This window comes from Macrobrachium rosenbergii, chromosome 30 (genome assembly GCF_040412425.1).
Source record: "Macrobrachium rosenbergii isolate ZJJX-2024 chromosome 30, ASM4041242v1, whole genome shotgun sequence".
In the NCBI taxonomy this organism is placed as follows: domain Eukaryota; kingdom Metazoa; phylum Arthropoda; class Malacostraca; order Decapoda; family Palaemonidae; genus Macrobrachium; species Macrobrachium rosenbergii.
Window position 1 is genome coordinate 33,264,429 of NC_089770.1, and position 25,267 is coordinate 33,289,695.

Below are 25,267 nucleotides of genomic sequence, written 5' to 3' on the forward strand. Positions count from 1 at the left end.
CAGTCACCATCAAAAACTCCAGAACACCCCATTGAAAATGATGAAATATGCAGATGAACGGTTTGTAAGTCCTCAACGTATCGTTTTGGTGTCGACATTTCTCTTATCTAACATCCAGTGTCTGAAAATTTAGCAAACCTTTGAATGTTGACTCAATCCTCCTAATTGGTTACTGCTGCAAATTATGACTAAAAATCCTTATCAGTTGGAAAAAAGACTGAGATTGTTACGTTATGTAGAGCTGGGAAGTCGATGAGAGCCATAGCAAAAGAGATGGGCATCGCCATAAGCACCGTGTCCATGTGGTGCAACAGCGCCTAAACGGCTGACTTAGAAACTCACTGCAACGGAAAAAGGCTCCGGAAGACCAAAAAGACGACTAAAAGGACAGACAGCATAATGAAAAGGATTGTTATGAAACACCCATCAATGGCATCAGAAATTTTGAAATCAGAAAATCCCATTTTACTTGGTAATGTATCGGTAAGAACTGTACAACATCGTTTGCAGAAAGAACTGTCTCCCCTCTCTTGTTGCAGCGAAGAAGCTAGCCTTTCTAAGGCTGTGAAAATGAAGCGCATTGGACTGGAAAAGAGTTGTATTTAGTGATGATTCCTGTTTCTGTATTGTTCAATGCTGGCAAGAGGGTAAGGAGGCCCGTGGATCGAATCGCTATGCAACAAGATACACAGTGGATACATGCGATCAGAACAAAGAAATGGATGCAAACTATTTTAAAGATTTATTTCTATGCAAAAAGATTAATGGAGGAATGTCAAAATACTGAGTAAAAGGTAATAAAGCAAAAACTTTGCTATTATTTTCCGTTTTTATAACATTGTTCTGAATTTTTTGCATTTAAATGGGGTGGTCGGAGTTTTTGTGCGGTGACTATAATCACTCATGCGCGTATATCAAAACGTTCGTTTGATCCTTTTATAACCAGGAATATTTAGTAAACCTGAAATAAATGCAAAATAAACAGATTTGAATAGACATGATAAGGTATGAATACAAAACGGTATACATTCGAGGTGTATTTCTGCTACGTAACAGTTCAGGAATGTATGCAATGCTATGGAAAGTAGAAATATGCAACCGTCTCAAAGAACAAAAGACACTAAAATGGAGTTTATTGGAATGCAGTGATTACTGACGAAAAAATCTTTATCCGCTATTTAGAATCTAGAACACCTACCGTGACAATTACAGACTTGCATGCATGAAATATCTTAGAATTCTAGAAACACTTGCTGGCCTTTCTCCGAAACTTGATAAGGTCACTGGAGTTGGCATTATTTTTCGCTATTGTCCAAGACTGGATGGACAGAACAATTCTGCTGTCGAGAAAAAGATAGAGAAGGAACAAGGAAAAAAAAACGAAAACGAAAGTAAAATTGTTCCCTTGGTTTGACCCTTCAATGCGAAAAAGGACATTTCTTACGCGACCATCCTGTGCTAATCAAGGTAGTTACCACCACGTCTACAGTTCAATAAAATGCTCACGTTTCACGTAATTTTTTTTCCACCCCCTTGTCTTCCCCAGTTTGATTTCTTATTTAACTTCGTCTAACCTAATTAAAAACAATGCACTATAACGACTCACTGTACCATCTTGTTGTGATTTCAACCCTACACAAATAATTATCTTAACCTTCCAGGCTGTTATATGACTGCTGGTGGCAGCAGAAGCCTCCCAGCCTCAAAGTTACGGCTTACCACATAACTCGACGTCCGCTTGCATTGGAGGTTTAGTGTCGTCATCATCATCCTTATCCGGCTCTTCTTCCGGCTTCCTCGGAGGAGGAAGTGTCTTCCCCACGCCCCAGGTATCATCAAACAACTTCGTTTCCACGTCTCAAGCTGGGACTGGCAGTTTTGGAGGGTCCTCATTCTCTGGACATGGATCAAGTAACTTCGGGTCCTCGTTTGGGCAAGGATCAAATAACTTTGATTCCTCGTTGGACAAGGATCAAGTAATTATGGCTCCCCCTCGTTTGGACAAGGATCAAGTAGCTTTGGTTCCTCCTCGTTTGGGCAAAGGTCAAGTAGCTTTGGTTCCTCCTCTTTTGGCCAAAGATCCAGCAGCTTTGGTTAAAACAGTTATGGTTCTTCAAGTTCGTGCCAACCTAGAGAGGTGCGCCACATCGATGGTCGGTGCGTGGTCCCAGAGATCTGACACAACTCTTCTTACAGAATCCCCAACTTGCCAAGAGTCAGTGGCCTTACCCCAGCCATCCCACCAGCGAAAGTTGACAATAACACCCTGTTTGTTCATCTGCCAGAGAATACTGTTGCTAATGTTGCTATCATCGTTCCATCACCACTGCAGAACAACGTCGTATACCTTCTGAAGAAACAGGCTGAACAAGGTCAGAAAGTGATCACTTTCCCTGACCAGCCGGTATGAAACCAGAAGTATTCTTCATTAATTACAGACCAGGGGAGAAGAGGCGTCGATCTGCAGACTGCCCTCAGCTCTGCATCACAGGGGACTGGGCAGGTCATCGGATCAAGAGGAAGCGGCGGAAGTGGATTTGGTGGCCAGTCTTTCGGTGGATTCAGTCAAAGTGGATTTGGGGGGCAATCATCAAGTGGATTTGGAGGATCAAGTGGCTTCACCAATGGGCAAGGATTGGGTAGATTTTTTAGACAGTCTAGAAATAGCTTCCGCAGCGGGCAGGGATTAAGCGGATTTACTGGACAGTCTGGAAGTAGCTTCAGCAGCGGACAGGATTTGGGATTAGTCAGGAAGTGGATTTTTACTGGACAGTCTGGAAGTAGCTTCAGCAGTGGGCAGGGATTAAGTGGATTTACTGGACAGTCTGGAAGTAGCTTCAGCAGCGGGCAGGGATTAAGTGGATTTACTGGACAGTCAGGAAGTAGCTTCAACAGCGGGGAGGGATTAAGTGGATTTACCGGACAGTCTGGAAGTAGCTTCAGCAGCGGGGAAGGATTAAGTGGATTTACTGGACAGTCTGGAAGTAGCTTCAGCAGCGGGGAAGGATTAAGTGGATTTACTGGACAGTCTGGAAGCAGCATAAGCAGTTGGCAACTGTCAGGCGAACTTGTTGATCAGTCCTTCGGTGGCTTCAGCAGTGGAGGATCATCCAGTGGATTTGGCAGTGGTTCAGGCAGTTTCGGAACTTCCAGCCTTGGCTCTCTGGTGTTGCAAGCCAGTCCTGCATCACTTCCAGTGGAAGTGACCTGGGCTTTTCTTGATAAAGTAAAGACATTTGGAATTGGTTTCTGATGCCGTGATCAGAAATCCTAAGACTCATTCTGGCTGGTAAAAGATGATCAGGAATTCCACAAAATGAACCACAAGAAGCTTTGACAGTAGTAGGAAGAAAATATTTGACAGGGTTATGAATATTCATCCCTATAATTCCATTCAGCCTAATTACTTAGCCAGAGCGGAATAATTGGCACTTTTGGCAATGCAAATAATCTAAAAGAAATGTAAATGGTCAGTTTTGGACCGGCGTTGTCACTGGGTGTTTCTCAATGTAATATTTAAGAAATCACTAAGACTTTACTTCTACCTATTGCATCTAGTTTTAATTCATAGTCAAGTGCCTTACGCACAAATAGTAAAATTCTTCCAAGTATGAATGGACTGTAAAACATTTAAAAGTATTGTCTAGGGAAGTATCATATGCTTTCTTGCTGAATTTAGAAGCTATCAAGAAGTACGACTTAACGGCCAACCTTTGGAACATTCCTTCAGCTGTATAAATGGCACTGTTCTGTACCTCTTAATCAATTACCTGTCCGTTCAGGAAGACAGTTTTCTTCGGAATATAATGCTGTGAAATCTGCCCTTTTGGTGTTTTTGTGATCTACCTGTATTACATGGAATTCTGTTTTAGCAGGTTTTATATTTTATATATATATATATATATATATATATATATATATATATATATATATATATATATATATATATATATATATAAACATACTGTGTGTATATATATATATATATATATAGATAGATACATAGATAGACAGATAGATAAATAAAGGCAAATGTCATGAATTTTTTCCTTCGCAGCATTTGCCTTTATCTATACATTCATCACGTTCCATATCTTTGTGGTTCAGTTATACACACACACATATATATATATATATATATATATATATATATATATATATATATATATATATATATATATATATTGGTCACTCACTTCTACCAGATACGATTGTAGAATTAAATAGCCACAATGCCCTCTTCTAAATTTCTCGATTTCTTCACATTTTGGAAACACCAAACTGATGCATATTATGGACACTGGATACTGATGCCACTTTGGCGGCTGATTATCCAGAATTATGTTATATGAAGTGCCTATCGTAACGTATTAAGATTTAATAAGTAAATTTACAAGATTCGTCTTTAGAAAATTAGGTGGAATAACATGGAAAGCATAACAAACAAAAGAAAAGTAAATCTTGGTCTGACGTACAACAGTGGCGATTTATGAATGAAAAAAAAAGCAGAATACTCAAAACATTTTGGCTTCCTCCCGGAAGCATTTATCACAATATCATCATAAAAAATCAGTAATTCAAAAAAGTGTTAATTTTTACCACAGTCTGCATCGAGCGAAAGTCCTACCTGAGGGATATAGATGAACATTTAGAAAAAACCCGCAAGAAATTCCCTCCTAAGTAATGGTGGCGTCTGAATCGTAGGAGGTCTTGAGAAAAGATAAATAACGAGGGAAATATTTAAAAAAAGGAGATAAAAAGAGAGGATAAACCTGCGGAATATTGCAGGAGATGATGAATCAGGAAACAAAGATAATTTATGAAAGGCGGTTAAAGAAAAAAATAAGTGTAATGGATGGTGTATGATAATAACGACTCAAGACCTGTTGAAATATTGAGGCTTTGGAATTTACCAGAGAGAGAGAGAGAGAGAATTTTTTCCTTGACTGTCAGTTATTTTTCTAATATCTTTTACTCTGTTACTTCCTTTCATCCGTCCTGACAAGACATCTTCGCTTATTTATCATTTTACAGAGACCGGACTTAGTTTTCCTCCCCTCCTAGAGAGAGAGAGAGAGAGAGAGAGAGAGAGAGAGAGAGAGAGAGAGATTAATTAATTGTGGATTATCCGGCGTCACAAAGAGAGAGAGAGAGGGTGTGGGCTATTGTGAGGTAGTCTTATATTTCAACAATACGAAGCTCTTTCCGTTTCATTACAATCATAAATTCATAATTAGGAGACTTTAACACAAAGCAAAACGCAAGACATCAGAAGAGCAACAAATTAGCTATTACGAAGAATCCGCGATGCCTTCCAGCGACTGCTAAAAGCAACGTACAAAAAAATTTTCGCATCAAGAAGCCTCGTTCTTCGTTTTTCAACGTTTCTAGACAGGGTTTAAAACCCTTTGGTAAAACTGAAAGAAAGTAGGACCAGTTTAATTCAATTTTCACTTCTGGATGATGAAAGGAAAATTTTTTCCAGCCGTTTTATTTCAAAAGGGATTTTTCCTCGCCGTGGCCAGAAAGATTTTGTTCAGCTTAAAAAAGAGAAAACTGCAAGAATAAGATTTCTTCCTCCATTTTATTGCAGATAGTGGCTGGCAGGAGGAGTCTCCAGCACTGTTGTAATTTACATTACAATTATTGCTGTTGTTGTTCTTACGGTAAATTAGCGAGAACTTATTTACAGTAAAAAATATTTTAAAATATTTCTGTTCAAATAATGAAATCTATGAGAGTACAACTTCCACCTTCTATTCAGAATGAGGTGTCGTTTTTTTATGAGGTGAATGAAAAACAAGTTCTCGGAGACCTTTTCATTTTGAGCTGCTATTTCAATACACGATATGGAAATGCTCATAATTATTTCATTGTTTGCAACAGCTACGATATTTTCGAAAGGAATATGGAAACGACTTAAGATTTTTATGATATTTTTAATGCATATATATATATATACATATATGTATATATGTATATATATATATATATATATATATATATATATATATATATATATATATATATATATATATATATATATATATATATATATATATATATATATATATATATATATATAATATATATATATATATAAATATATATATATATATATATATATATATATATAGAGAGAGAGAGAGAGAGAGAGAGAGAGAGAGAGAGAGAGAGAGAGAGAGAGAGAGAGAAAAAAAAATGCTAAATACAAAAACAAGAACAGGTATTAACGCTAGTGATCAAAGTTTATAACAACATTAGTAATCATCTCTACTTTTTTTTCAGGAGCTCTGAAATGTCTCGTTTTGGTGAGTGTTAACATTTTATTATTATTTTACTTTTTAGTATTTTTTATGTAGTTTATTGTAAGTTGTTTTATTTTTTGTTTTCTATCTATTTTGCCTTTGCATTGCCCCTTACTCTCTCTTTTTAACTTCTTTCAGAATCTTTGGTATTCCTGATGTTGTTGTTTGTTTGATATTTTTGAATATACGTGACTGGTTGCCTTTTGTTATCATTGGTATATTATTAAGAAAGGTTTTCTTGTGCTGAACTTTTTTCTTTGTTTAGTTACCAAAATTCGTCACAAACTTGATGATATTTCTTTCATGTTTTGAAGTGTAGAAAATATGACTTCCGTTCAGTAATGAGCCCTTTATTTCCATATATCTTTAAATTCCATCTTTCTTTTCGTTACTCTTAGTCACGCAACAACAGGCGTTCAAAGAAGAGCATTCAGGGGCAAAAAATAAAGTTTCTTGAAGGTGCATTTGTGCACAGGGAGTGAGTTGAAGGAGTTTTGCATGAGGAGTTGGAAGTCATTTGTTTTTCATCTCGTATCCAAAGACACCACATCTAAAAGACTTTCAGTTCCTCGTTAGGCAAGTCGGTAGAGTTGTCGGCTAGCACTCGCTAGGCCCGAGTTCGATTCTCCGACCGGCTAATGAAGAATTAGAGGAATTTATTTCTGGTGATAGAAATTCATTTCTCGCTATAATGTGGTTCGGATTCCACAATAAGCTGTAGGTCCCGTTGCTAGGTAACCAGTTGGTTCTTAGCCACGTAAAATAAGTCTAATCCTTCTGGCCAGCCCTCTCTAGGAGAGCTGTTCATCAGCTCAGTGGTCTGGTAAAACTAAGATATACTTAACTTTTTCTAAAAGACTTTTGTTTTTCTCTAGCATCAGAAAGAAGGAACGTGTTTACGAGTCTCTCAGCGCCAAAAAGCAAAAGTTTTAGTTTATCTCTGCAGAACTTTGTCGAAATATTCGCATGGCATTTCAAAAACATTATCTAATTCATCTTTTAACAGATGGAGACTTTCGTCAAACGCTTAATTAATCTTTCAGCAGATGAATTAATTATTTGACGAAGGCAAAGCCTCTGTGAGGTCATCTATTTATGCCTTTCACTGGAAAAACTCTTGTGGATGTTGAATGCCATTTAAAGTAGTGTTTTACATTCTTGAACTCGTGTGGGCTTCAGATAAATTGAAAAAAAATAATGGTATGCTGGCAGGTAAATATTGCATGAGTAAACTGACTGTGATTAAAAGTGAGAAAATAATGAGTGTGTATAGATTAGGAAGAGACTATTTAATTTGCTCGAAGGCTGTTATAACAGGTGGAGTAGAGTGCAAGCTGGAATGTGTGAAATATTAATCTGTAGCTTATATCAAGCGGTGCTCCTTGACTTGAACTGTACTAATTAATTGAGTCCTGACTGCAAAGAGCGTTGAGCCTACTCCATTAATGGGAGTGAAGTGTGGATATGTTAGAATCAAATAGAAAAAATGCTTATAAACTCAACATGAATATTTTTATAAAGTAAAGAGAAGTGTTTTACAAACTTGGAAGGAAGACTGAACACATTTAAGCCACTGTGGAAAGATGGATCATAAGACGCAGGATAAAATTGTGACAAAGTTGAATGATGTAAGAGGTGAAGTTTGAAAATGCTTATGGAGGTGACTGTTAAGACTTGAAAGTAAAGATGATTGCAAAAAAAAAAAAACTGAAAGATTTATGGGGACATGTTATTACTTTGTGTATCGGGGAACACGCACAGTAGAATTTTGACTGAGAAAGTACGGAAGGTGATAGTATGATCCATAGGGGAAAAACAATGTGCACTTAGAAGAAGAGTGTCTTTGAGTCCAACATATGATAGAATCGATAAGAAAGTCATTTGGTGGGTGGTGTGGATTTATGATACAGAAGGTAAGTTATTCAGAGCTGTAAAAATTTTACGATGTGAGTGAAGCATAAGCGAATATTCGCAGGTGGAAAAGTTCCTGGTGCTGGTTTGAAAAATGTGGCTGAGACAAAGGTCTGTTATGTGTCAGTGGCTGTTCAATATCTTTTGGGATGGAGGGATGTAAGAATTAAAGGAAAGGGCATTGGATACAGAGGGGTAAGAGAACTGGTCTTGAATGGGTGTTGGGACAGGTGATATTTTTTCAAATATATCACAGAGTCTCATACGAAAAGCTACGCATTAAAAACACCAACGTAGCATGGTATGCATTTATTTATTCTTTTATAACCGCGCAGAGGAAATTAGAATAAAAAAAAAAGTATGTGCATAACTAAAATTCACTTTGTAGTCGCACATACGCACACACACACACACGCGCGCGCGTCCACCCCACCCATAATAAGCTGAAGACCCACTTCAGTGCCGACCTCCATTTAGAAGCTAAGTGACGGTTAAAGTTATGGCTAACTTTAACCTTGAACAAAATAATTCACATCCGTAACCAAATAGCAGTCAGCCACACAAAAGGAAAGGAATTCACCAACCTCAGATCAAATGTTGAATAGCTTTCGGACTCTGGTAATTTGCCATGAAACAAAAGCCAGCTTATTCCCGCTCTTCATTCCGGCCAAGTATGATTGCACGAAGCAGAACTGATCGCTTTTAGAATCAGACTATTATCCATAGTTTTGAGTTATTTCCATGACAGTTTTTTTTCTACTGTGATCTAGGATGAGCTTAAAATCAGTAAATGGCAATATAAAAGCATCTGTTTGTTATAAACAAAATAACCATGATAAATGACCTTTGCATTTCGAGCGATCTACCAAGTATCTACCGTTTTGTTTATTTCCAGAAAGTAATGTTAAAAAGGTATCTATCCATTAGAGTAAAAATTAAAAAAACCGTTTTTCGATAGATCTACCAAGCCATTTCTTTGTATGCATGAAAAATGGCACGAGGGAAAACTGAGTGACAAACACAATTGCGGCACGAGTCCACGGCTACGTATGAGCTGTGCTCTGATAATACCGTTATCTGTAATTCGCAAACTTCCTCCTACAGGCCTGTATATGTTAACATATGAAAAATTACTCTCTCTCTCTCTCTCTCTCTCTCTCTCTCTCTCTCTCTCTCTCTCTCTCTCTAATTTTATTACGTATACGGGGATATTTGCAATTCATTTAAACCAACATACACAGCCTACTGACACACAAGTAATCACTTCTATCTTGCGCTCTCCGCTTTTTCCACTTAACACATTCTTGGTCTGCCTTTATCCCCTCTTTCTAAAGCTTCCATTTATACACCAGATCATTATCTTCCATTCCTTCCGCATGACCAAGCCACCTAATAATCTTTTTATCCACCTTTTCACCTATGCTAAGTTCGAATCTCCGAGCGGCCAGTGAAGAATAAGAGGAATTTATTTCTGGTGATAGAAATTAATTTCTCGCTATAATGTGGTTCGGATTCCACAATAAGCTGTAGGTCCCATTGCTAAGTAAGCAATTGGTTCTTAGCTGCGTAAAATAATTCTAATCCTTCGGGCCAGTCCTAGGAGAGCTGTTAATCAGCTCAGTGGTCTGGTTAAACTAAGGTATACTTAACTTATGCTAACATTCACGGTAATCTTTGATTACTAGCCGCAGCCGTAATCTTGGTTTCACGTAGAATTCCGAACATTCAATTTTACCCGCTTCTGAATTTGCGATGATTTTTAGGTGAATATCTTGAGTATTACCACATGAATCGACATATAACTTGCTGTCTCCACAAAGCATGTTTTACTCTGTGACTTTTCTCATATTAGCAAAAGGTCTAAAACCCTTTGTGTGCCCAGCACTTGATTGTCTGGAAGTCAAACGGACACCGATGGAAGCTGAAAGAACCTTTCTTCCTTCTTTTGTGGATTCACGAACCTCACTCATTTCCTGTGTGCTTCCAAACTTTCTTATAATCCTTTATCTGTGACCAAATCGGGAGCTTTCACAACTCTTCAAGTATTTAAAGTTGCTAAGTTTAAATAAGTATTATATTTCTCTTAAACTATCACAGTCAGTAACAAAATACATAATTAAAAAGCTGATTAACAAACATAGACAAATGGATTTTCCAGTGTTTCTACACAAATTATGATTTTCATTTCTCTCTCTCTCTCTCTCTCTCTCTCTCTCTCTCTCTCTCTCTCTCTCTCTCTCAGAGTCAGAGTCTGTGACTTTCTTACTTGCCGACGGAGCAATCGAGTTTCTGTACAACCGCTACAACGTATAATCAAGGCCACCGAAAATAGATCTATCTTTCGGTGGTCTCGGTATAATGCTGTATGAGCCGCGGCCCTTGAAACTTTAACCATGGCCCTGTGGTGGCCTGTCCTATATCGCTGTCAGACGCACGATTATGGCTAACTTTAACCTTAACTAAAATAAAAACTACTGAGGCTAGAGGGCTGCAATTGGGTATGTTTGCAGCCCTCTGGCCTCAGTAGTTTTTAAGTTCTGAGGGCGGACAGAATAATCAGAAAACAAAAAGTTAAAAAGTGCGGACAGAAAAAAGCGTGAACAAAAAAGTGTGGACAGAAAAGTGCGGACAGAAAAAAGTGAGGACGGAAAAAGTGCGGACAGAAAAAGTAAGGACGGGAAAAGTGCGGACAGAAAAAGTGTGGACAAAAAAGTGTGGACAGAAAAAGTATGGACAAAAAAGTGTGGACAGAAAAAGTGTGGACAAAAAAGTGTGGACAAAAAAGTGTGGACAGAAAAAGTGTGGACAAAAAAGTGTGGACAAAAAAGTGTGGACAGAAAAAGTGTGGACAAAAAAGTGTGGACAGAAAAGTGCGGACAGAAAAAAGTAAGGACGGGAAAAGTGCGGACAGGAAAAGTGTGGACAGAAAAAGTGGGGACGGACAAACAAAGCCGGCACAATAATTTTATTTCACAAGAAACTAAAAAGTGTTCAGAAAAGGAAAAACGTCACGGCGCACGTCTCCGAGGATTGGTTCAACCTCGAGGTCCATTTAGCCGGAGTGCTGCATTTCGGGAAACGTTACTGTGAGTGGATTGTCCTCAAACACTCGAGCACCCGTCGCTTGAGCAGCATTCATCTCTTTTAAGCAAGGCTCCAGCTTAATGATCTCGACGCCTCCTTAACGAAGCAGATGGGTTAATTGGGTGCAAGGTAAATGTAATGTAGATATAGAAAGAATAAAAAGAAAATAATAATGATTAACCAGGTAACACAAAACACAGTTACCGGATAAGTTTATATATATATATATATATATATATATATATATATATATATATATATACAGCCATATACACGTACATACATAATTTTCATTAAAAGCAATTACAGCAGTGTTTAGTAAGTTTCTTGCAGATCCTCATACCGACTGAGTTTTTCTGATTCTCAGAATTTCAAAAAATGTGGACTTCCTTCTTCCATTTATTAATTTTTGAATTACAGTGGACCTTTTATATCATCGTGTGGGGAGAATGACTTTGAGGTCTGATACTGGTTGGTCAAGGGACTAACAGGTTCCATTTCAGCTTGTTTGTTAACGACAACAAAAGTGAAAGTTTAAACGTGGTTAAATTTATATTCATAATATAATACCACGTGCTAGTGTTTCCTAAAATTTGTGTTTAAAATTTAGTAAATCTTAAATGTTAGTTGCAAATACAGAAATGAGGCACAAAAATAAATAAAATTTTATAACATAATATGTAAACAGTACAAATAAACAAATGTCTGTTTATACATACTGTAAATGAGTAAAATATTAAATTTGCGCGTACGCATGCGTCCAAAGGTTCTGCCTTGATTAACGGCTGGAGGTTCGCGTTGGGCGGGGCCTCGGCGACTGGAGCATGTTACTTGGCCTTCACTGGGCGCTCTCGTGTCCCCTAAGGGGTGCGATGTGTCCGGTGGTTGGGGGCGTGCTGTCTGGTCCCTGTTGGCTCGCGCATTCCTTCTCCTGCTGGAGGGGAGGATATGGTCCGACTCTTGTTGAATTTTCAGGGTCGGTTTCTGAAGAGCGATGCTTACGGCTTCGGCTATTAAGAGGCGACCATAGTTATCCTCTCTGTCGAGGACCTGGGTGCCTTCTTGTTAGCTCTTGTAGAGATGGGTTCCTGTCGTGACATCTATGTAATGTTGATGAATGGCCCCTTGATTTCTATGAGCCAGCATGCGTCTCCGAAGGGTCGTTGTAGTGTGCCCAATGTAGTTTTGGTTGTGAGATTTACTCATCTCCTCTGGACAAATAAATTTGTAAACTATGTTCGGTCTCCCCGGGGCGGTGCTGTTCTTCATTATTAGGGCTGCTACAAGGTTCGGCTTTACTATATAGTCTGAGGCTTATTTTGTGGTAAGGGGCTTTTGGGGTTACGCCTCTTTACTATCCCACGTAGTGCGCGGCATTCCTCCTTGAATGCAGACCCATAATGTAGACGATGGTGAATGATCAGACTCTCCTTCTTTTCGTTGTCGTGTTTGGTTGGTAAAATTCATCCATTTTTTTTTTACTGCAGTTTCGATGATTTGATCTGCATAGCCGTTGTTTGTCAATAATTGGCGAATTCTGCCAAGTTCGTTGTGTGTCTGTGGCGCTGAATATTGTAACTAAATGTAATTTTGTCTCAACTGGTGGGTCACTGTACATTTAGACAAAGAATGCAAACACACACACCAACACACACACACACACACAGGGGAGAGAGAGAGAGAGAGAGAGAGAGAGAGAGAGAGAGAGAGAGAGAGAGAGAGATTTTCTATGGTCGTGAGTTGTGAGTAGGAAAATTCCCCACCGCCTTAGCTTTGCGGCAGTCGAAGCAGGTGGGTCAAACTTGATTCAATTTGCATCGCAAATTTGACTTCTTCGGAGCAACAGAAGTCTAGAATGTCGCCGGGATACTTTTATTTGCTCTCGTGTCGTGTGTGAAGTGTGTTTCTTCCCCGCATAACGGGCTTGGTGTTCGTGATGTCTTCTCCTGTTACAGATGTAATACCTGTGGCGTCTTCCCAGTCTAGCCTAGAGGAAGCAATTTGTGGCGTCTTTCCCTCCTGCGCGAAGTAATATTTGTGTTACCTCCCCGGTCTACTGGGTGTATTATTTATAATGTCTTCCGCCGTGTACAGGACGTCATATCTGAGATGTACTCTCTGTCTACAGAACGTGACACACCTGATGCCTTCCCTCTCCGCTGGACATCATGTCTAGGTCGTCTTCCCTTCTGCGGGACGTCACGTTCCTTATCTTGCAGAACCATTATCGTGCGTTTCTTATATTTTCTTTTGGTAGACTCGGTAGACTCCAGAGGTGCTAGCTGTCATTCAACGTTCACTTTTCTGAAGGTATGCTGTGGAGTTGTTTTCAGAAGCATCGTAGCCCTTTGTTGGCCAAGTCGCTTGAGCTTCAGACTGTCACTCGATGGGCCGGAGTTCAATTCCCGCGGCCGGCTGATGAAGAGTTAGAGGAATTTATTTCTGGTGATAGAAATTCATTTCTCGCTATAATGTGGTTCGGATTCTACAATAAGCTGTAGGTCCCGTTGCTAAGTAACCAGTTGGTTCTTAGCCACGTAAAATAAGTCTAATCCTTCGGGCCAGCCCTAGGAGAGCTGTTAATCAGCTCAGTGGTCTGGTAAAACTAAGGTATACTTAACTTTCAGAAGCATCGTCTCAGAAGAGGAAAGTCCCCTACTATTGATTTGTCATCCCTGAGTTCTGCTACTGTGGAGTTTGTTGGAGCGAGACTTTCTAAATAGTCTGCGTTTTATTCATTGTCCCCAGGAACCGAGACGTGATAAATGCATCTGTTAATAATGGTAGCATATTGTTGAACGCTGTTACGTAAGTCCTCTAAGCTATAGGAAAAGTCCCAAATTTTATGAAGGTGTTCGATTTTTAGTTTTCTGTGAAAGAAAACGGTTGTGCCGACTTTGTCCGCCCTCAGATCTTAAAAACTACTGAGGCTAGAGGGTGCAAATTGGTATGTTGATCATCCACCCTCCAATCATCAAACATACCAAATTGCAGCCCTCTAGCCTCAGTAGGTTAAAGTTAGCCATAATCGTGCATCTGGCAACGATATAGGACAGGCCACCACCGGGCCGTGGTTAAAGATTCATGGGCCGCGGCTCATACAGCATTATACCCAGACCACCGAAAGATAGATCGGTTTTCGGTGGCCTTGATTATAAGCTGTACAGAAAACTTGATTGCGCCGAAGAAACTTCGCGACTTTTACTTTTTTTTTACACTGATATCTTTCGTTATAGCATGCTAAAATTGCGGTCCCCGCTTAGAATGATTTTACAAACTGCAAAATTGAAATTAAAGATTATTTGGACACAAACCGCAGAAACGATTCCGTTACTAGTCGTCCATAACAATGCAGAAACCATTAAAATATGGTGATATTTATACGCAATTGCATCTTGGGAACGGCATAAAAGCGTCCTTCGCAGCTTGGAGGGGAATGAAAGCCCCTGCTATGCTTATAAATGAGGTGATATCAGCCATAAAGAAGCATAATTGCTCAACTTTACAACGTTACAGTGAGAAGTCATTAACGACAGGGGGAAACTTTTGTCTGTGTGACCGTTTCTGCTGCCTCGCACAAGAACGGACAATAAATAAAGGAGTGACGTTTCGTTACAGAGCTCGTCCGAATGGAAGGGAAGTGAAATGATTAAAACAAAGAAAGCCCCACAACATTTTTTCTTTGTCATCTCCTTTGATATTTATTTTACCAGAGCCATCTGAAAGGGTTCAACAACGCCTTTAAGTTAAGTTAAGTATATCTTAGTTTAACCAGACCACTGAGCTGATTAACAGCTCTCCTAGAGAGGGCTGGCCAGAAGGATTAAATTTATTTTACGTGGCTAAGAACCAACTGGTCTACCTAACAACGGGACCTACAGCTTATTCTGGAATCCGAACCACATTGTGACGAGAAATGAATTTCTATCACCAGAAATAAATTCCTCTAATTCTTCATTGACCGGTCGGAGGGTCGAACGCTGGGCCAACAACGTGCTAGCAGAGAGCTCTACCCACCCCGCCAATGAAGAACGCAGATATGAAAGTTGTCAAAGACGAATTTCTCCGAGAAATGTTTCTTTTTATATTCCTTGAATCCTTTATCATGTCGTCGCCATCGAGAACACATGACTGAACATACATCAGGCGTTAATGTGTTAAAATATATTATATCATCATCATCTTGGATATCGACTCATTTGGAGATTTATACTTTGTAATCTATGTATATTTAAATGTTGCCCAATGGTTTTGATAAAATGTCAACGTTTTATAGGTGAAGGGGGACATTGCCTAATTTCAAGGTGAGCTAGAGATCTACTCCTCTCGGCTGAATCAGTGTCCATTTTGCGATCTCTGACTGATTTATGGACACACTGACATCAGAAAATAAAGGAAATATGTAAGGATGTGTCCAGCTGACTTTGAAATGGCTGATTGTAAAAGGTAGACTGCCTCTGCCTAAATGAACAATGTCTTCAAGAAGCAGATCAGCCGCTTTCTTTGTTCCCTTCCCGTTATCAAACCTGGTCCTTAAGAAGAGAAGTACCTTGAAGGGAATAAATCCGACCTTATGGGGGGGGGGGGGCGATCTATCGTGCACTTTGAGTAAACACATCTGCAGAGGAATGTGCATTATGTAAATACAAACGTTTCTTCAAAGGAATTAATTCATGTAGAATATAAATTCCTTATTATGTATCGAGTTTCGATGCTCATATGTTTGTTACGATTCCATTATATACGCTTTTTTGTATTTTGTATACACTCTTACCGCCTCCTTCTTAAATGCAGTAGAGCAAGTAAACACGAGCTGAAAGATATAGTTTTATTGTTGCCCTTGATACTCGGGCATCTGCAACGAGTATGGGATTCCATCTCAAATACTAAACACCTTCATATTTACCTTGCAGGTAACAATGAAGAATTGTAGTATGTGTGTTGTATATGACAACGCATTAGTGGCGACGAGCATTCATCTTCATATTGATATTATATATATATATATATATATATATATATATATATATATATATATATATATATATATATATATATATGATTAATATCACCATTGTACGTGATTCATTTATCACACATTACCACAGGTGAAAAATAAGAAACGGGGTGTAGGTCCTGACCGGTTTCGACTTTATTTCCAAGCCATTGACGAAGGACTGATACAGAGTATGAGAAGTCACAAATATATATACTACAAGAACAGTACTGACGAACATACACAACCGTTAGAGACTACATATCCCCCCCTCAGGCCGGTGTCGAGGTAGGAGTGGCCTTCAAAACTCATTTGGCTATATATATATATATATATATATATATATATATATATATATATATATATATATATATATATATATATATATATATATATATATATATATATATATATATAAAAACCAGCTAAACAGTGTGTTAAATAATGCTTCACATCTGTCATTCGAGAGAATCTGAAAGAGCACTAATCAGACGAAACAGAATATATAACTACAATCGTTTCATTTTTTATTAATCAGAAACCATGAGAGATTCATCACCTATTTGCAGATGGTAAAAATCGCCTTGAAATCTAAAAGGCATATGTGGTATCAAGAGGCATAAAAGTAACTATTAAGTAGATAAAAGAAATTGCTCACTCATGTTCAGTGAAATTACAGGTATTTTATTTTTCGGTATTGTTCGTCCAGAAAGGCAATGTTAGACCACAGACTCGACAAAATTTTGCTGTATGATTCAGACTGAGGTGCTGGGCGGCAATAAAAAAAAAAGCTCACACACAATTTTGGGTGTTTTTCATGGTGTAACAAGGTAAAGAAGTGGCTTAAGCTTTGTACGTAATCTAAAAATGTTATCTCGTTATATTTTTATCATTAACTTCAGGGTTGAAGTAGCTTTTTCATGAATCGTGCAAAGCGCTCTTGTGCATTGAGGAAGCTTTGCTAATGTTCTAGAGACCTGGTAATGCCTACGCTTTTCTCTCTCTCTCTTTTGGTGAGTTCAGAATGCCTAAAATGAGGTTTTGCGAAAGTTGCTGGAGGCCTAATTGCAGCCCTTTGTCTCTTCCTAGATGAGTGTTATTACATCATTAGCATCTTAATGGGGAGGGATTCGTTCTACAGCGTGTGAATATTATGACGTTGCATTGTGGGCAACACACGCCTCTTTCGGAAAGGAAGGTGAGGCGAGAGAACGATATTCAAAGACTTAGGAAACTTTTTCCCCCAAGATGGGTTTTCGAATGATATTTTTTTCTCTCATTTGTTCGCTTGAGGTGTTAATAACCTTTCGAGAAGCCGATCTCAGCGTTGTCGAGTATTACGATGTAACAACAATTATCTGGTATGAATAATTTTAAAATTCCCCATTCTGTTGGTTACAATGACAAAGAGTGGAATTTGTGGTTGTGAACGCACGCAATGTGAAAGCGAAATATTGATGTATATCTTATTTTAGCAAGTTTGAATTCATACGAAGATTCAAAATGGCATATGAGCCTCAGGACAACAACTCTCTCTCTCTCTCTCTCTCTCTCTCTCTCTCTCTCTCTTTGACAACCCCATTTCTATCCAGCTGCTATAATCGACATCCACTGACGATTTCCAAACAGCGGCATTAAAGAGAGAGGTTGAGAGTAGAATGGGCGCGTTACGAAGAATGAAAGTCTAATTAGGAGTTAGGCCTAAGAAGAAAATGATTAGTGTTGCTTTGCTACTTGATAAGTTCGTCAACTTAATTATGTTCAATGTAGCCTGTGAACTCTTCTCTCACTGGCTTATTTATTCTTCTATCAGAATCTATGGATCCGACTTTGGGATTGGGGAATATTTTGGCTCACGTTTCCCAAGCTTCAGTGCTTGTATAGGGTAACTTTACTTCATGTGCTAAGGTCCTTAGTGTCAACGGAGTCAATTCATTCTTTAAATCTGTTTGCACTTCGGTAGGATTTGTTAGCCTTTTTTAATTGATGTCATTATGAGTATCTTTTACGCTTTTCGTTTTCAAATATTTCCAAGTGAATCATTGTGCTTCCCCAACAGTCCGCTGTGCAGTAGACATCATCACGAAAGACAGATTTATCATTATACAAAAGGGAAACTTCATACCTGTCATCTAAGGCCTAAGTCCTAATTAGCCTTTGATAATCCGTTATTAACACATTCTCCTTCTCGTGCCGTTTATGTAAATGGTGATTGGAGTCATTACAGACTGTGAACTACCGCAGATGAATATGTATTGATGGCTTACTGGTGGTTGTAGCGAGAGCTGGACCATGCTTTATGTAATCATAACCACTGCATTTAGGACAACTAACAAAGTCAGTAGCTACGATCGGCCTGGCTTCTTGCTTCATACACACAGGCAAGTTCAACTTACGGAGGCCAAATCGCACTTCAATGAGCTGTTAGAACTAAGATGATCATAGGCCTTTGATGAGTTCGTCGAATCAAGAAACTTATTTCCTGGCAGTCAGTATGCCTTCATGCAACAATGGAAGCCCAGCGCTGTTCAAAGTGAGTTTAGCGCTGCCTTTGATTTGTGTAGCCTGAAATCTCTCACACATTTAGCTTCGTGACTGATATAACTGAGACTATATGCAGTAGATGAAGTCATTTTCAGTTTTAGGAGACGACGACAGAACTGCCGGTAACGGGGCTTCAAGGAAGTGTAGAGGAGTATTTGTGGTGTTCTTCAAGGGAGTCTTCTCCTACCCTCATTAGTTTTAATCTTTGCTGTGCCCTGCTGACTGGTCTAAGAATGAACATGGTCTCGTCTGCAGATGATACTGTTCTTGATGTAGGTATTCGCCTCTCAAAATGCAGAATTTAGATCTGAAATGGACCGTCAAGGATATGAAATATTGAAACATCTGCAAAATTTTATCTGCAGAACAAGTTTGTTGCTTCTCTTTGACTAAAAATATATATTTTGTGAAAAATTCTCAAACGTCATGAGATCATTGTTACAACACTGTACTTTGTGAGATACAATTAAAACTTCTTAGGTATTCAGAGCGCTGATAAGAGTTTGATCTATATCGCCATTTTCTATTTGAAATGTTTTACATTTTGGAGAGAACATTTATGATACACGATTGGCTACTGTTATGAGGAAGCTTCGGAGTTATAGTACTCAATAAAGCCTACTTACTTCTCTAGTAAAGATAAATAGAAATATTGTGATATCAAATTCAAACGTCCAGAAGTATAAGAAAAGCCTCATTTCAATCGGAGAATTATATGATGTAACCAATTATATGGTCTGGAAAATAATCAACCTCTCACTCCTCTGTCAGCCACAATTCAAAGGTAAGGACGCCGATGCCAAGGCAAATACTAATTAACAGTCAGTTGTTTCAGCGTGAAGACAAAGAGAGAGGGCTTTCCTGAGAACAGTTCCTATCTAACAAGAGTGAACCTGCTCATTTGCATATTCAAATGACTGCCATATGCAGCTGTTTAAGGCGATAAGTGGAGCAGAATTACAAACAGATAGTCCTTGAAGTTTGTCTTAATTAAAGGGGAATCACCTTGACGAAAAGATGTTTTTGGCAAACTCTCTCTCTCTCTCTCTCTCTCTCTCTCTCTCTCTCTCTCTCTCTCTCTCTCTCTCTCTCTCCTAAACACAATGTGCAGATATTTGAAGAGGCTGGAATTTTGGGTAGTTTTTCTCTGATTAGGAGGTTCATTCTTTTTAGGCAGTGGCAAGCTTTTTTGTTTAATCACTGGAGCCACTCTTATTAAAGATGTGGCTTATTGGTGATGAAATTGATTATCATAATTTTAATTATTAGTGATAATATTATCAGCATAGAAGCTTGACCTCAAGAACCAATAAATCTCTCAGAAAGAAGTAATATTTTATGAGGAGTTCGGTGTCGACTTTATGTCAACATGACCAAAAGGTTGCTTTTCGAATTTCGTAAAAATGTCGTTTAGCAAAAGGATCATCCTCCTCTTGTCAAACTCATCTCTCTCTGCGTCTTTACGTCCCTTTTTTGGTTTCATCTTTTTCATCGCATTTTTCCACCTTGTCTTTTTTTCCTTTTCAGTTTTTCCACATGACATATTACTCAGACTTGAGAATGTTCAGTATATCAGTAACGCAGCGTCTTTTGTTTCGTCTTAGTGTTTTCAAAGGTCCAGTTTGCAAACAATTAATGCCGGTTCTTCCTTTGTCGAAAATGACCATGAACGTAATATTTCTCATACTGGCTACCTTTGATCTACACTGCTCATTCATTTATAACTCATATTAAATTGTTTTCCATGTATGAAAACAATCTAGTGGTTCACTCTTGGCATAAAACGTTTTATTAGGGAAGCAAACTTTTTCTAAACAAGATGGAGGCGGAGGGGGGGGGGGGGGCGGGGGCGGGGATGGAAGGACAGTCATTATCCACGAAAGAAGCGATAGACCATAAGTTATTAAAGGAAAATAAAAAGTTTACACTAGTCCTGATGCAGCAGAAGAGGCAAACATAATTCTCGGCTTTGCAGCAGAAGAAAATAGCAGTGTGTTAAGCGTTGCGATCCAAAGATTTTTAATTACCACATTTTCTTCAGTGTTGAAGACGTTGGTTGACACATATTCCGAGGCTGCCTGAGAGGAAGAATAACTCTCCCGTCGAGCTCGATTGAGCAGTGACAGAAATAGTGCCTGCAGAGAGAGAGAGAGAGAGAGAGAGAGAGAGAGAGAAGAGAGAGAGAGAGAGAGAGTCAGTTTATGATAAATATTTTCTTGGAGATAATGAAAGTGAAGTTGACTCAGATAGTACAAAGAAGGAACTGATAATCAGAAGGAATATTTTTTTTCTCAAGAATCCCTTAGCTGGGTTCAGATCATTCTAAGGAATATCCCCATGCGTGTATCTGAGCAGTGGATCAATGGGAATATACCATAATCTTTAGTTTTATGAAGATTAAAGAGAGAACTATCAGAGAACGAGAATCAATAAATTCAGCGAATTTATGGTAGAAGTCTGAGGAGAAAGTTGCTTTCGACACCGGAAATTCGTCAATCTGTTTTCTTTTAAGAGGAATAGGAAAGAGATTGCTCCACAACTGAGCAAGTTCAGATTGGCTTTATTTTGTAATATCTCGAGATTGGTTGAGCAAGTTCAGATTGGCTGTATTTTGTAATATCTCGAGAGTGGTTGAGCAAGTTCAGATTGGCTGTATTTTGTAATATCCCGAGATGGGTCCTCGGATATATTGCTGGGATTCTTCTTGGAAACATTCGAATGTGATCCTGTGGCGGAGAGCCTTCTAGTCTTGTGATCCCATAACAAGGGGAAAGAATATATTCATGAATAACGAGGTTGTTCTTATTAAGCGACGCAAGACGAAACACAGAAGCGCTGTGTGTTTTCCGTCTTGCGTTATCGAAGAACTAATCAAACGCAGAAGTTCTTTCGACTTACTGAAGAGATCTTTAAAACCTGTAACTATGTATATTCTGCACCGCATCATGAACGAGAAAATGGATCTGCATTAAGGCCGACATTTTTTTTTACAAAAATGAATCGAGATGGAATTAAAAGAAAACTTTTTTTTTTTATTCTTCAGGTGGAAGCTTTGGGCAATTTCAGGGGCACGCCCTTTTGGCATGAACACAAGATCCGAAGACCTGAATATTCAACTCGCCCATAAAATGGTTAGTTAATTCAAGTGAACGACTTGACCGACCTTCCACTGATAACAGAACTTGAATATAAGATCCAATTCCAGCACCCGTTTGTTTTAGCAGAGAATCAAGAGAAACGTTTTGCTTTCAGATGTTTCATGTTCCATCGGCTGAAGTTGGTGTTGGAGAAGGTCACTGAGGAATGTAGGTCACCTAATTTACTCGAAGGAATCTTATTCTGCAGGACTATTTCTTCGTTTGTATTCTATCAGGTAATAGTTTTCTTTTTTCTAAATTCTATGGTTTATAAGCAAATGTTTTCAGTAAAGTTTGCACCAAAAATATATTCCTCTTTCTTACTATCTTGCTTCAGAATAGTTGTTAGTGAGTATTGTAATAATGAATTATTGAACTCAATGGCTAGAGACAGTCTTATGCCGCACATTCATCTTTATTTTTCATTTCAACATTTCCTTTTATTCCTCTCCCGTCAGTTGACGTTCGATTATCGTTTTAAGAAATGTTCCGCAATGTCTTCCCCTGTAACGTGTTTTCAAGCCTAGATCGTAATTTACCCCAGAAAATAATATATATATGAAACTGGAATTAATGGGATTGATGCAAAAGAATTCCAGCTGCAGATTTTTCCCAGAGTTTTTTTTCCACATGGGCATTGTGCATTGCTCTTCAACTGATCCTTAGAAAACTTTAATAAACATGAGCGAGGATTAGGATGCACGACAACTCAATCTGGATCAATTCAGATGATCCGGTTTTCTGACTGTGACATTCTGTCATTATCACTTCCTTCTAATCTCTTCAGGCTGTGACCTGCATGTATGGTGATGTTTTTTTGATTTTTTCAAAATCGCCATTTTACTTTCTCTGCATGAACATATTTTAACATCAGTTAGACCTAGATTATATTTATACAAATATCTTTAATATCCTTTAATACAAACTAGTAATGTCATAGTTTTTATCTCTTATGGTATGCTAATATATATATATATATATATATATATATATATATATATATATATTTGTTTATATATATATATATATATATATATAGAAAATATATATATATATATATATATATATATATATATATATATATTGGTGTTGGAGAACAGAATTAACACTTTTTGAAAGTGTACGTAACGTAATCCTAATCTTCTTCAGGAAAAGGAATATAAAGATTCGACCCATGACAACACTTATTTTTTTTCTCTCTCTCTCTTTGTCTCTCTCTCTCTCTCTCTCTCTCTCTCTCTCTCTCTCTCTCTCTCTCTCTATCTCATCAAATGTTTTCTCTCTCTCTCTCATCGTTTTCCAGTTCACCAAAACCTCACTCATTCTCTCAAAGCAATTAAATGGACTATTTAAAGAAACGCAACAGTTTACAAAAATAAGTTTATTATTCAAATAACCCAACAAGAAATGAATCAAACAAAGCAAAGATTAAAATGCATAATAAATGAATTATCGAGTCAGATAACTAAACTCTAAACTGCAAAACACTTTTTAAAGAAGTCTCACTATAGCTAATAGCCTGAAAATATCCAAAATCACACATACTCCCTTCAATAACTAAAGTCATGTCAAAAAAAAAACAGTTTTAAAGAAATTGACATTGCAAATGACTTGCATGTCCTTTTTCAAACTCCCAAGTCTACATGTTATTCTAACCTGTCCACAGACATCTGTTGAAAAATTAAACATGATATGAAACTCCCAAAACATATGAAATGCAAAACACAATAATGGAAAGTGTAAAATGCATAGCCAAGATTTTCAAACGTAACATAACAAAATAATAATATAAAAGAGGTATGAACATTCATATTAAATCTCCCACACCAGTTCAAAAGTTCATAATGATCAAAAATCATGTAAAAATCACAAGTACAATTTCCTCCCATAAAAACAGAGATTTCAAACTCTAATCTGCCGTTTCAAAGCCTGGATCCTCCAAAGCTACGTCTAGACAACTGCAGTTCTATCACGTTAATGAACGATCAAACTCACTTTTAATCTATTTTGGCATAATCTAGATCAAATTAACGCATGTACTCACGAATTTTACATAACACTTCGGAAATCACCTGACTGCCAATATTGCTGAGGTTCTCTGCAGATAGCTGAGGAATCAAACTATTTGCTGAACACAAAGATTTTAATCAGTCTCTCGCCTAGTTCACTCTGATACAAACCTTCCTTCATCACACCTTAAAGCATTGAAGCTATGAAATGCATAGCCTATATGTGTCCTTTCAAATTGTATCAGCCATGTTTTCTGAAATATATATATATATATATATATATATATATATATATATATATATATATATATATATATATATATATAGAGAGAGAGAGAGAGAGAGAGAGAGAGAGAGAGAGAGAGAGAGAGAAGAGAGAAGAAAGAGTGAGGGAGTGAGAGAGAGAGAGATAGGAGGCGAAATAAAGAGGAGGAGGGAGAGAGAGAGAGAGAGAGAGAGAGAGAGAGAGAGAGAAAGGTGGGTTGGAGAGAGGTCACCACTCTATACCCTTTGTCTCATCAAATGGACGTGTATTCCATCCCTGGTGAATAGTGGTGTTGAGCACTGCAGACAAAAGCACTCGGCCCATTTCAAAGGAATCCTTGGCTTTAGAACACACGGGATGATGACGAGATCCGTGACAATGCATATAACACCAGGTAGTAACAAGCGTTGTAACTGCCAGTCATAACGCTCTGATATAGGTTTGTCAGGGGTTTATAACTTTCTAACTGTGTCAGTTGCCGTCCTTGCCTAAAAGATATTTGGAAATATGCAGTGCTTGTCCACTGGCCCCACTGCACTCCTACAGCAAAAGGACACCAGGCTTGATATTCGAATAGAGTAAATTGTTAGGCAGTTTCGTTGCAACGTTTTAAGGAAGTGAATTGCATTCATTGGTATGAGTAACGTTTGGAAATGTAAAATGCTTGAACAATACCAAAAGGGTAACTGACTTAACGTTTTTGCAGAACAAATTGTTAATTATTTCAAAGCTTTCTAGCCATTAAATTGTCTTCCTGACTCTACATGATATTCAGATATTATCAGTCTCTTAGCAATAACAAAAGACGAGTGAGCCTGAAGTTTTTCGTGAGTAAAAATATTTGCGGAAAAATATTGTCCAGTATTACTTATTCGTATTTACGCGAGGAGAGTTTTTTGCTTAGATGAATAACAGCTCTTGGCGTCAGTATCCATTTGAAGACTCTGGTATCACTCAGCACAGATAGCTCACTCCAACTAAATGTTTTGGTTAAGGGTGAATGAAAGTGTTGG

At 38.1% G+C, this 25,267-nt stretch overlaps 1 protein-coding gene across 1 annotated transcript in view; it reads left to right on the top strand.

Annotated features, from left to right (window-relative positions):
* Ogg1 (8-oxoguanine DNA glycosylase) overlaps nucleotides 1–25,267 on the top strand; it is a 510,811-nt gene that overhangs the window by 463,742 nt on the left and 21,802 nt on the right. Inside the window, exon 9 of the transcript XR_010857934.1 lies at nucleotides 6,289–6,311. The gene's annotated coding sequence lies outside the window, so the exon portion shown is untranslated. The remainder of the gene's footprint in view (nucleotides 1–6,288; nucleotides 6,312–25,267) is intronic.